Source organism: Ailuropoda melanoleuca, chromosome 7 (assembly GCF_002007445.2).
Source record: "Ailuropoda melanoleuca isolate Jingjing chromosome 7, ASM200744v2, whole genome shotgun sequence".
Classification (NCBI taxonomy): Eukaryota; Metazoa; Chordata; class Mammalia; order Carnivora; family Ursidae; genus Ailuropoda; species Ailuropoda melanoleuca.
In genome coordinates, this window is record NC_048224.1 from 129,920,550 (window position 1) to 129,934,657 (window position 14,108).

Genomic DNA, 14,108 nt, shown 5'->3' on the forward strand with positions numbered 1-14,108 from the left:
ATGTCTTGGGTGGTCTAAAGAAAGGAATCCCAGTGGAGGGATGAAGGAGCAGGATGTAGCCCTCAAAGACAGAGAGTGTACTCACCAAGCCGTGTTAGCTCTCTGGGCCTCGTCTTGGCTCTGGCCTCACTGCTTCAGCCCTCCTCCGTGCCCTTCATTCTCTGTCTCATCTCCCCTCTCTAGTCCCTGTGTCTGCTGTTGGCCTGCTTCCACTTCCCTTTTCCTTAGAGTCTCACTTCCCTTCCTCCCCTTGCCATTCCAAATGCAAAATCAACAAATACAGGAAAGAAAACAAAATGGGGTAAAAAAAATTTTTTTCTAATTCTGTGTCCATGTTTTGGAAGTAAATCTAGCATCTTCAATCGCAAGCTGCTTGCAGGCTGCTCCATAGTCCTTCATTTACTGTGAACTTGGCACAGGAAGTATATTAGCCCATTTTACTGCAGAGAGCCCGAGTGCAGAGGACAGCTAATATTGTACTTTGGGAATCAAAGTAGAAATGCCAGTGAGGCTGCTAATTATTCAGTAAATTAAATATTGCTGCCAAAACTGCTATTCCTAATGTCCTGCATTTGGTCATGCTGACCTAATGCAAAGGCAACAGTCAGATTCTATTTAAGCAATAAAGATAGGGATCCCGAATTACTGGTTCTTTATGTTTTAGAGGAAATTATTTGAGTATGCAGCCTGAAATTCATGATATTTACAAGTGACACAGTTCAAGGACATGAAATTTGACTTCTAACGTATTCTTAACCATATTCTTTTTGGGGGTGGGGAGGGGAACATTACTAGAGAGGTAGCAATAAGTGATTATTTATAAAAACAGATATTTTCAAATTATGATAAACATTCCATTTTAGATAACTAAGGATGTGACCCCCCCAAAATAATTTTTTACAACTTTGCTTTGTAAAAACCTTTAAAAAAATCAATTAGTCTTTGTGTCATCTAAGGAATTTTAAATTGTGAAATATATTTATGAGAATACTTAAGGTAAATATTTCCAAAATAAGTAGCAAATGAATGGGCCATGAATTTGCATGCACTGCCTCTAAAAATGAGCACATTTTAAAATGGTTTGTTCAAACGGAGCCATTGGTCTTTTTCCTTCCTTCTCAAAGAGCATATGTGTTAGATTAGTACTCAGAAAAGACTGTGTTTTCATAGCCTCCGGTGCTGCATTTATAAAAATCATGATGATTTTAAGACTGCACCTTCATTTTTTGAATTTTCAAAACTTGTCCCTTTTTACTCTTTTATTTTCTTTCAACAAAACAAAGACCGAAGAACCCTTTAAGAAATTTTATACATTCCCACAGAGTCCCAGTTTGTTGACCTTCAGGCCACAGAGTAAAACCTTTCTTTTAAGTCAAGCATTCCCCATTGGGAAGCGCTCCAGCTTTTTCTTTTTATGAGGAATTTTAACTGCTGGACTTAATTTAATTATTGTATTTTGTACATACTCCCAGAAGCCCCAGGGCATGAGCTTTACTTTTTTTCAAAACTTTCAAATGAATCTTTAGAGATGCACATTTCTGATGGTAATGTTTCTTCTTTCACTTGTATTTCTAATCTAAATACCAAACTTGGATCTGTCTGTTTCCTGACTTATTCATGGAGAGGTTTCAGCCTCGCATCTCTTTGCCGCAGATACACTTGTGAGTAGACAAGTAAGGATGTGATTATTTGAGCCCTTAGTGTGGGTGCCTGGGCTTTATAACAACAAAATAAAAACCATCTCCAGCTGAACGACATTTTAAAAACTTGATGGTTCTGGGAATGTAGTCTTCAATAAGAACGGTTCCTAAGTGGACATTGCTTTGAAATAGCATGCTGGCCCCATGGCTGCAGTCGGCCACCATCTGTCCTTTTAGTGTCTATGAGATTCTCCCCCCTCCCCCAACATCAACTGCTCCTCCCTGATCCCAGCAGAGGCTCATGTGCGAACACACACTCACGCATAGGGAGTTGTCATCCCAAGCTAACAGCAAAGATTCAATATCTTCATTTCTCCTCTAATTTTATCCATAAACATTTCATTAGATCCTTCTGATTTTCAAATCAAAAATTTTGACCATATCTTGACTCTCAAAGGTGAAAAATAATTTTTTTTGGTAATTGCCTTAAAACTTATTTAAGAATGTTGAAATGTAGGGCAAACACAGATTTTCAAAATTCATAACATCTGCCCAAAATACCTCATGGGGTTGGGGTTGGGTCAGTTATGAAGTAAGTTTCATTTTAGGATTTCTGAGACCTCTGATTTTGGGAAGATGTTTTTAAGCAGAATGCTCTGGGAAGTGAACCTGATTTTCTTATTGACTTTGATTTAAATTTTAAAATTATAGAAATCATAGCATTTAGGTGCCAGAGAAGGACTTTAGAGATCATCTAGGCCAATGGTTCTCAACCCTGGCTGCACATTAGAATTACCTGGTGGGCATTTAATAAATACCAATGTCTGGGCCCCAATGAGACTCATTAAATCAGACTCTGGCCTGACCTGTCATTTTGCAGATTAAAAAGAAAAACAACCAAGCAAAACTGAAAGATTAAATGTGGCTTTTACATTAGGGGTCTAAGTCTAATTATGCTGTAACATAGTTTGGGAACTCCTAGCCAGGCTAAACTTTAGAAGCGAACTTACTTATAAGTAAGTAACAAGTAAGTTTCCATAATTCTGTTTAGGGCCACATTAATTATAAAATAGTTGACTGATTCCTCCCATGTGACATACTTTCTAGTGTTAACACATTCACATCCCTGACTGATTCACAGAAGACGCTGGTAGAGAATCATAGTCTTAAAATGTCTTACACTTAATTTTTAAAACAAGGTACACTTATGTGGATGGCTACCTTCCTGTACATTTTACTTAAAAGTTTGACCTCTTCAGTGGCAGCATCATACTTCATGAGTAATATTCTGCAGTTTTTAAACATACATTTAAAACGTACAGGCAAAAAGCAATATTTGTTCCAGTGTCATCTGAAGATCTCAAAACACTTTAATTTTACATTGTATAGTGTTTATAGAAATTGAGCCAGGGATGTCAAGTGACAACTCATCTGATTGAGTCCCACAGTCCCCGAAGGCAGGAGCGAGCTTAGCCAGCATCTCTGAAGGCCCCAAGAGAGCAAGAGAGGCCATGCTGAGCAGGGGGGCTGAAGCCCCGGGCTCAGCAGGCCTCTGAGCCATCTTTGTAAACATTTGCCCTCACCGGCCTCCCCCAAGAACGTCACCTCCCTCACCTTTCCTGCTCCCCCTAATCTGCCTCCTTCTCCCCTTTTCCCATCAGGGATGGCAAGCTCACAGGTCACAAAGGGAAGGGGAGAGCCTAGTCTTTTTTGACTTGAGGTCCTGGTCCTCTCTGGCAAGGACCTCCCGGGAGAGATCCACGAGGCTTTGATCTCAGTTATTTGCCTTGGGCTAAAAGACCTCTGGTTGGCCACTCCTCCAGGATCCTAATAAGGCCAGGACCTGGGATCACAGATGCAAACCTTTTTTTTTTTTTTTTTTTTTTTTTTTTACCAAAGGGAACACTGAGGTGCAGTGATTCAAGCTATAGCGTTGCTAGGTGAGGGTAGGTTAAGGTTTGGCATACTGAGATAGAACAGTTCATTGATCCACCCCTCCAAAAGGTATTTATTGAGCTTCTATGATGTGCCTGTGGTAAGTGTTGTCACTGTGTTTGTGATGGCTAGGAGGGTAATCCTAGAGATGGCCATAACTCCTCTATGGTCCAGGAGTTTCTGTTAGGAGTGAAAGCAGGGTGGGCAGTTGAGACCTTTCTTATTCTGGTTTGTCCTACCCCCATTCTGTTCTAACTACTCTTTATTATCCCTTATAACAAACATGCAGATTAACCAAGCAAGCACCTAGCTCCAGGTCTGAAACCAAAAAAGAATAAAAAGGAGGAAACCTACAAGTCTCTTACAGGTAAATGCTGCATGCAGCTATAAATATGAATGTTTATAAAAAGATTAAAATTTTTTCATGGGAAGGAGAACTACTGAAAGTAATATGTTTTTGCCTATCAAATGAGTCAATCATTTTATGAGTGGTAAGCTCTGGGGCCAACACTCACGTGGCTGATGGCCATGTGACCCGTGCAGCCCGCCTGGAAGATACTGGGCAGTGTGTACCAATGGATTTGTCATCATTTTATTTTACCTTTTAAATCTAGATCTGGGGATTTATCCTAAGGAAATTTTGTGATCCCAAATGTAGAAAAAGCCTCATGCACAAAGACTACTTGATTTACACTTGTGTCATTTAAATTGTTGAGGTGTGGTTTAAGTAAACCATGAGACATTTGTTTGATGGACTATTAGGCAGCCATGAAAGCTGGTGTTTCTAAAGAAAATATGGAAGGGCTTTTAATGTAAAGTTAGGTTCAAAAACAGATACCAAGCTCCATATGCAGAGTCTGGAGATGGACTCCTTGGCTCTCCCACTTATTATCTACTGTTGGTACTTAACTCCCTGTGCCTCAGTTTTATTATCTGTGAAATGGGGGTAATAATAATAGCTACCTCATAGGTTGATAGGAAACTTAAATGAGATAAGACATATAAAGAACAGGACCCAACATATAGTAGGCCCTCAACAAATGTTAGCTGCTATTATTATTACAATGCAATTACAACCATGTTAAAAAGTAATCACATCAGAAGAAAATATACCAAAATGTTAGCAATTACTGTGTTTGGATGACGAGATTCTTCTTTTTCCATTTTTGTATTTCCAAATTTTTCATTAAATACATACCAAATTTTGGGGGTGTCTGGCTGGCTCAGTCAGTGGAGTGTGCAACTCTTGCTTCCTGGGTCATGAGTTTGAGCCCCACATGGGGTGAAGAGATTACTTAAAAATAAAATGTATGTCAAATGTATGTTAAAAAACATGTATGTCAATTTTTTAAAAACTCAGTTGGAGCTAATTACAAATACAGATCTATTGAAACACTGCTTTTGATCATTATGTTGGGTCACACCAAGAAGACCCTGAAAAGAGAGGCCCCAGCAGGTAGTCTTCACATGACCGGAAACATCCTGCTGCCAGGACTCTGGGCAAGGGCTTCCAAGGGGTTCCTTCTGACTTGGCCACCACGGCCGCTTCTCATCCCAGGGAGGACGGGCTCAGCTGTGCTGGGTTGTGGAAGGCCACCCAAGATTTGCAAGAAAGTACCTGAGTCTCAGTCCCCACTCTGGCACCCACTCCCTCTGGGGGCTTGGGAAGACCCTTTTCCTTCTGTATAAGGAAGGATCTCTGATGCAATTAGCAACTTCAGAGGAGAAAAACTTGAGGGAAAGCTTGAGGGAATTTTTGAAATACTGCCTCAGAGAGAGAAGAAGGGATTCTGAAAACTGAAATACTCCACTCCAGCTCTCCTTCTTCCATGGCGGAGGGCCCATCTGCTCTGTTTACACACCTGGACCTGGTGTGAAGGGCGGTTTAGAGGAGGTGGCTCCCTGGCCATTTGTGGAATCATTCCTGCTTCCAAGCAGCACGCTACAGGCAGGCCTTCAAAGAAATACCAGAAGCCAAGTGTACTATCTGTCATCACTTAGTAATGCTTGAAGCTTTTCATATAACAAAAGGGGAAGAAACGACCCTAGCTTGCATTGTGGGAGCCCGATCATTCTTCCATCAGCTCCACACCGAAAGGGCTTTCTCTTAACTGTAAGTATGAGATCTGACTAATATGGGCAGCCAATGCCTTTGGTAAGTAAAATTGGAATAAAATAATGGTTTGCAACTTTATTACATCTCACGCTATGATAAAGGAAGGAATTGATAAGTTGCAGTGACAGGGAAACATGTGGGGTTTTTTGTGATAGACGGATGTGTCCCATTTAAAAAATGGCAACATCATTTTTCTACACATACCCTTGTGAGGTAGGAATTAAAACTACAGAGACAGAAGGCATATCTACTTGTTCGTTCCTGGCATCCAGCATGGTGCTGTCCCTTAATAAATTTTTGTTCAGTGAGTCAATGAATCAGTTAATGAATTCATAAACCAAATGAAAGATGTTCTCCTCTCTCTTGTGTGAGATGCTAGGGATGTAAAAATGTGTAACTCAGGGTCCCACCCTTAGCAGCTCACTCTGGTGGTGGAGCCAGACCCACAGGTAGAGAATGACTCAAATACAATGTGATTGATTCCTAAAATCATACCGCTCGTCGTCAGTATTCCTGTTTTAGTTCTTCCTGAAGCTTCTCCTGTTTCAGGTGCTTATACAAAGTAAAACATAACCCCTTCCTTCAAACTTTCACAGTCTGGTCCAGAAGACAGGCATGCAGAGTAGAAAGCACAAGACCACATGGAAAGCAGAACAGAAAATATGTACCCTGTAGAGAGGCAGCACGCTGTAATTTCATCATGGAGACTCTGGCATCAGATGCTTGAATTCACAAAGCTGTGTGACCTTGGACAAGATGCTTAGCCTCTCTGGGCTCTAATCATTCCATGTGTAAAGTAGGATACTACTGAGACCTATCTTACAGGGTTGTTATGAGGAATAATCAGGTTCATATCTGTAAAATACTCAGGATAGTGCCAAGCTCATACTAAGAACCATGATAAATATATGTGAAATAAGTCTTTCCTGTATTCTTTGAATTTTAAGCTCTTCTCTTTGCGCATGCCTGATTATTCTCCCCAGATAAGACGCATGACCAAATGCAACTCCAAAGCTGTGGATTAAGGTTAAGAAGGGAAGGAGAGGTGAGATTCCTATCTGCTTGTGGAAAGTAATAAGCATTTGGCAGAATGAAAAAAATTCTCAAAGCCAAGATACCTAAATCAGGATTGCAAATTTATTCTAAACAACCACTACTCCCTTCTTCCTGGTCCAGGACAGACCTTGCTAATCAACCTCAATATCCTTTCCAACTGATTCTAGATTCAGGCTCTAAATTATTTCCCCGAACAGGGCCCCAGGCATTGACTACTAACCAAGGCCTATTGTATCACTGGCCTAAACCTTATCTTATGGTTGGCTTCAGGGTTGTTCTTTCCACTGGGTACACCGGCCTGTCTCTCCAGGCCCCTGCTGTGGGAGCCACGGTGAAACTGCCTGCTCCCATGACTGAAGCCCAGCTCCCAAATGCCCTGCCAAACCCTACTCCTGAAAAAACGCTAATGGAGTGGGTCCTATTCTGCCTTCCCCTGTAGGTCCATGGCCGCTAGCTAACTCTGACCCCAGCTAAGCAAGTTATTTAACTTCTCTCAGCCTCAGAATCTGATTCGTCCTGGGAAAATAGGATCTCTCTCTCTCCCTCTCTCTTTCTCTCAACTGTTGCAAAGATTAAATGTGATAATGTATATAAGTCAATCCGACTGGAATACTGCAGTCGGCTCCCAGTAAATGGCAGATGCGGTTACTGCTCAGCCCAGCTCTGGCTTCCCACCAGCCAGGCACAGTACCTTCATGACTTCATCGCCAGGGTCCCAGCATGACATAAAACAGGACTGGGGTGCTCCTGTTTAAGTCACTGTTACCCCCCTCCCCCCAACACAGGATTAACTGTCCCTGAACTCAAGGTCATATAGGCTCCACCAACGGGGAAGAGGTGTAGGCCGGCTTGGGGGAAGGGGAGTAAGAGGATCCCCAAGGTGCATGCAAGGACTCCATCACAGACCCTACGAGGGAGCAATGGAGGGGACACTTTGCTCCCATAAGCAGAGAGGGTCTCTCTCCTGGCAGGGACCAGGGGCAAGACCAGGCAGATGGCGTCTCCCACCTGTCTGCCTTCTCCAGCATCTCTGAATGCAGGGCTGACTCACCTAAGACTTTCCATTTCTGGAGCCAATCTCATTACCTCCTCCCAATGGAACTTGGGATGGACAACTCAATTATGAGTTCTGTCCCTTCCGCAGATGGGGAGGTTATGCCCTGAGAAGCTTAGCCATGGCCTTCTCCCTCTGCCTCTGCCTCTCCCCTCCACCTCCTGGCTCTGACTCTCTGCCTCCTCTCTCTGTCTTTGCCTGCTCTTAACAAGTGTGTGTGTGTGATATCCCCGCACCCTCACAGAGAGGAATGGCTCCTGCTGCCCTTTCAGAGAAAGCAGCCTGGCACCCTTTAGCCCCAGCCCATGCTCAAGAGCAGCAGTTCAGTCAAGGGCTGGCATTGCTGGGTCATCTACAGGACAGCCGAGTGGCCCTCCTGTCCTCCCAGCATCCACCACTAACTTGGCCCAGCCTGCAATTCAGCACCTCCAAACCCACCGCCCTTCGTGTAAAAGCCCTATCAACATTTCCATTATAGACTTCTCTTCTGAGAGTTTACAAGTTAACTGGGAAAATGAAATGAGCCCAGGCGGAAAGTTGCCTTACAAGGGAGCAAATCTGGGCCGAGAGGGCACAGGGTGGTGGTGCTCTCAGAGAGAGTCGGCGTTGAAACGGCGGCCAATTTAACGTCTGCATTAAAAATGGATTTGTGTGGAACGCAGTGCTTCTTTTAATTGCTCCAAATCAATATCCTGGGTAATTTTAAGAAAGACTGCTGCAGTCGCTTCCCGAGCAGCATGAGCCATATATTACCAGGAAGCACTTTGGGGTATTGTTTGCTGAGAAAGGCGTTACATAAATTGAAACTCCTTTTGCTCGGAGCCGAGTCCTGAAAGTTCATGCGGTGAGAAACATTTCTCACCGTGCACAAACTGTGAATTGTATATAAAATTAAATTTTCTGATTAAAATCTGCATTGTTGGACCTCCTGCTGACTGCCACCATTTTGCTGAAATAAGATACTATTTGTGGTAATGGCAGCGCGGGAAACCTGTTATCATTGATTGTAAACTGGCCTCACTCCTACGGCTTAAAAAATCTGGAGAGCTTTATTGTGCAAACATTGCATTTTCCGTACAAATATTACAGAGCAGAGCTTTACCACCGATTCATCAGCTGGGGTGCATGCAGATTACAGTCCGACCCCTCGGCCCTGAATCTCCTGCACACCCAACACTGGGCTGCAGGTAGGGTTCAGCAAGGTGCAAGATGTCAGCAGGAGAAGGAGCCGAGCCTATATACCCATCTGCTGTTTAATCTAAAAAATATTTTGCTTCACAAGGGCATTATTATTTGAGAAACAAAGGAAGATAAAAGGAAAAAAGATGAGCCCTAAGAAGAATTCAGATTCAACAACGCACCCTACCCCCACCTGTGCGTGCCCCAGGAAACCGCCAGCGTGGCCCCAACACCTCTCCCCAGACTGCCAACCTCCGAGCCCCGGTCTGAGAATCAGCCGTATGAAAATCAGCTAGAACGCTGCCCAGCAGTGCTGATAGAGGAGTCCAAGCTAATAACTTCGCTTGACAAATGCGGAATCTGAAACCAAAACAATGACGATTTCTTTTCCTAAGAAGATCTGTGTTCAGAATTCGAACCCCAAGGGCTGGCTTTTTCATCTTTCATTTTTCCCAGCTTTGAGTTTACAAGTGAACGCTCTCCAAAAGTCAACATCAGCCAGGCACACATAAATATTTTTTATTGCCTCTTAACCATTAGAATAGATTGTCCCTCTCTTTCATTTCATAAATCACTTTGTTGCTTGGGTGATACAAAATCGCTTTGGCTTACAAAGAAAGATGGGGCAGGGGGTAGGGTGGGGTGGGGTGGGATAGAGAAAGGTTTCACAAAATGATTGATCCATAGCGGTAGATCTCATATTTTGACAAATAAAATGAGCCAAAACGAACAACTTCTTAAGGAACAACCTAGTCTGAATTTAATAAGTCTCACCAAATCTTTTTCTAGAAAAGAACTCTAAGTTTACAGGCAAAGCCAGTGCTAGAGTCCAATAAACTAAGCCACGTGCTCTGAGGAAGCAAATGCAAGGTAAGTGGCTCGAGGTGGATGGGTACTCTAGACCTGAAGTTCAAAAGCATAGACTTCCCGGAAGGCACCTGCATCAAATGGGTAGGATCACACATCACATCACATCACATCACATCACATCACATCACATCACATCACATCACATCACATCACATCACATCACATCACATCAGGCTCAGAGGGTCCTTTTGCACTTTCTTTGCCCTAAAAGCCAATCCTGGGTATTCATATGCATTAACTAAGCTGTCTCACCTGTAGGAGAAATAGGTGGGGGGTAGAAAGAGGAAATGCCCAGTGGGGTACCTGACCCAATCCCCTGTGTATTGCCTTGCTTATAGAATAGAATGTGGGGAAACTACTATTATGCCGACTTCTGTTTCAATTGCATAATAACTAAATAAATTAAAATAATTTACAAATCCATGAATTAGCTATTTTTGAAACTTATTCCACTGGTTTTCTCTTCCCCCTCTAGACTTCTCTGGTAATTCCCAGTCTTTCATGGTTTCCACAACTCTGACTAGCCCTAACCTGAGTTTCTTACATGGAATAGTGGGGACGTGATGGGGGGGAGTCATCTGTTTTCCCTTTTTCTCTTATTACTTACCATCCATACACATGCCTTCTACTTGAAAACCAATAATAAAATCAATTGCATTCATCCATTCAATACTATGTCCTGAATTTACCAGGTGCTAGGAGCTAGACTATTAATTCTCTTTCACTCAAGAGTTCTGCCAGCCTGAGGAATCCATGAGAAGTCCCAGCTTTACTGTCTTTTGAATTAAGATTTGAAGAAACCAAGAGAATCTACAACAGGGACTTGCACCAGATGGCACCTCCTTCTCCCAACTTCACTTCTCTCCTTTGCCTTAACTCCTGCCTTTTTCCAGTTAACCAAATATCCCCAGCCCTCTCCTTGTTCCCCATAGAGCTCTGCTGCCCAAAGGATTCCTTTCCGTGGCTCTGTTAGCTCCTCTAGTCTTGACCAAAGGTGGAATACTTGATCTCCTCGTGTTAACTTTACCCACATTTTTGCCCTAGGCTTCCATTGATTCTTTATAGTCATCAATTGTTTTTGTAAAAAAGTCATCAACAATATTCCACTGACTTTCCACAGCTTGCAGCAAGAAAACATAATGCTTATTCCTCTCTAGGGTACCAAAAGTCAACGACAGGATAGACACATTCAAAAATGAGTCAAGAGTTAATAGGTTGGACAAGCCAACCATGCCCTGCTCAAGTGCTCTGGCAAGCACAGCCAAAGAGTGGGCAAAGTTTGGTAATGTGGCAAGCTGGGGTGAGGAGGAGCTCCAGGGGCCGGTGGTGCTGTCACTTTGCCTCCCCTCCCCCAAGGCCCTCAAGCCCAGGCGTATACTAAAAGGCTAAACAGTGAAGCCGTGACTCCTTGAGGATTACTCCTAGAATCCCTAAAAGGAATGGAAATCTCTGGCTGGTCTCCATCTCAAAGAAGAGGTGGGTTCTCAGATGGGTATCTGCAATTCTGATGGTTGGCCATCACCCAGTTCTCTTCCCCATTAGTCCCCCAAAGAGCAAGACCAAGCCCCATCCCTCCATGAACCTACTCTTCCCCAACACAGATCACAGAGGCCCCAGGTTTACTAGACAAATAGCCACGGCGGTATCACTCCTCCTCAGCCAAGGGGGAGTGGAAATGCCATCATACACCAGGGAGAAGAGGATCCAGTGGGTATGGCAAGCCCTGCTCATCTCCCTTCTTCCCTCTTCATTCCCTTCCCTCTCCATGTCTCCACCTTTCTCCTGGTATGGAGTGTCTTCTATCTTCCTTCTACTTCTTATCCCCTTCCTGAGTTCTAGCTCTTTCTTTTGTGTTGGCTGACACCAGAGGGCAACATAATCTCACCTACTTGTCACTTCTTTCATTTCACCAGTAGAGGGAAGAGTGTGAGAGAACCTTCAAGAAGTAAAAGGTAATGTGGAAATTATTTTGAAATATGGAATTAGCGAGCGCACTAGGACAGCTCTCTCAAAGGCATCCCGTGCCAAGGCATTCTGTTCCCGTTGGTAAATAATCTGTTATAAAACTGTTTAAATGCATATTAACTCACCAGAGCATGACACTGGCAAAATTTCCCTCCAGGCTGTATTTTGCAAAGAGACAACATTCAAGTGATGTGAGACCTGAGCATAAACTAACAGAAGTCACACATTAGTCAAGGTAACAGTGCCACTCCATCCCTTACTCACCGTTTAGTCTTTTGAAAGCTGGCTTTTTTGTTTCAGAAATAATTAGTAAGGCATTTAGCCCCGAATGTCTTGTTTTGAGTACCCATCCTCTTCCCCCTCTAAGTGATTTGAGGGTTCATATGGGCTTATTTGGACAAATTGGGCTGAGTCAGTCAGAATGACTGATTATGAACCAAGCAGCAGAGCTGGGGCGGGGTGGGGGGAGGGCAGTAAGTGCCCCAGCAGCCTCTGTCCAACTTGGAAGTCCATGCAAATCATACCCCACCACACCCTCCCCATCCCACCACACGTATTGAGGAAATTTGAGAAGCTTCCCCTTGAAAAATGCTGGGAAGGAAGGGATTCAGAAACTAAATTTGTGCCACTGAACTGACCATTTACCAAGTCATCATCCTGACCAAGTTAACATCAATGCCTTTAAAAAGGTAGACAACGTAGAGCTAAGTGATCTGTTCAACCACGGCAACGTGCTCGATTGTTTGAATCTAATTACTTGGCCTGGATATTTTCTGCTTGGTGTCCCCAGCCTTTGAACCGTTTCCAAAGCCAGAGCTTTATAGAAAGGGTCTTTGAAAACCCTAAGAGTCTGTGATTCTGTCGTTCTTTAGGTGGATTTTTGATCCAAGTGGCTGAATTTATCCTTTGCCTTCATTTCTTCATCAACACTCTTTCTTTGGCTAATGATCTAAAGCAAGAGTTCTCATCCTGAGATCCAGAAGTGGACTTGAGCAATTCTGTGAATCCCTGGAAATTGTGGGCAAAATTCTATGTGTATGTACATTTACGGTGTTTCTAGGGAGAGGACACATAACTTTGATCAGATTCTCAAAGGGCTCCAAGACCTCCGTCTTGTCACTCTACATTTATGATGTTCACTTGACCAGGGTTTCCCCAATCAACATGCAGGAACAGATTACAGGTGTGTGCCTGGGTCTCTATAGCTGGACAGGGCCAGGAATGTCTGGAACTTCTAAGCTGGTCATCTCCTGCCAAGAGCTGCCCTGTTGTTATAAAAATACTATTTTCTCTGTATGCCACAGTGTATAACAGGTTGGGAAGCATTGCATACTCTTTTTTTTTTTTTAAGTAAGCTCCATGCCCAACATGGGGCTTGAGCCCATGACCCTGAGAACAAGAATCTCATGAGCCAGCCAGGCGATCCTAAACTCTTCACTTTTATCCCATCCACCGTCTTTGCATTCTGCATCTCTTTCCTCATCTCCAAGGCCTTAATTTTCCAGAAAGAAGCGTGGTGTGGAGTTGGCCATCTGTAGTACAATCTGCACTTGTGTAATCTGACAGGAAAGAAAATGCTGTTGTACTCTTCCCTTCCAGAAATTCTCCCTGGCTCCCACATCTGGGAGTTTGCCTTGCCGGCCACATGGTAGTAAATGAGACCAGCTCATACCCCCTTTCCTGGGACATTCCTTTTGCTGATTCCTTCCATCTGCCCCTTTCCTATAGTAGCTCTCTCTTGGCCAGAAGAAGTGTCTAGAAGAATCTCCATGCCAGATAAATGGCTCCCAGTTTCATTCCAAATATTCTGCAAAAGCGCTTTTCATGCATTCTTTCCAACCAAAAAAGACATTAAAATCTTAAACAGAATCTGTGTAGAACCAAATTCAAATTCAGACATAACAAACAGGGCTGGCAAATTCTCTTGACTCCTGGCTAACACAGAACATGCTAAAAAAACAGTTACCTTCCCAGCCATCCCCTGCCTGAACCCCAAAACTCACAGAAGTCCTTATAGCCCTTGACCAGACAGGCCATCTGGGATCAGTCTCGTCACCTAATGCTCAGATCACATCATTTTCCTAGCAACAACTTTATAATTTTGGTAAACTAAGAAGTATTCCATCCACTTAGTTTATTTGTTTTTTGTCATCTCTACACCCAAGAGGGGGGCTCAAACCAGGACCCCAAGATCAGGAGTCACATGCTCTTATGACTGAGCCAGCCCGGCACCCCAGTACTACACCCACTTAGAATTAATTTATGACTCAGATTTTTGCATGAATGAAACAAA

At 43.3% G+C, this 14,108-nt stretch overlaps 1 protein-coding gene across 4 annotated transcripts in view; it reads left to right on the forward strand.

Annotated features, from left to right (window-relative positions):
• The window catches only part of CLYBL (citramalyl-CoA lyase), a 274,133-nt gene that overhangs the window by 245,165 nt on the left and 14,860 nt on the right, over positions 1 to 14,108 (forward strand). Inside the window, exon 9 of one of the 4 annotated variants that reach the window (XR_004626791.1) lies at positions 3,865 to 3,942. The exons of 1 other annotated variant lie outside the window; for it this stretch is intronic. The gene's annotated coding sequence lies outside the window, so the exon portion shown is untranslated. Of the gene's footprint in view, positions 1 to 3,864; positions 4,800 to 9,083; positions 9,558 to 14,108 lie in introns of those variants that run through there. 2 more of the 4 variants (XM_034665425.1, XM_034665423.1) reach the window with 2 other exon arrangements.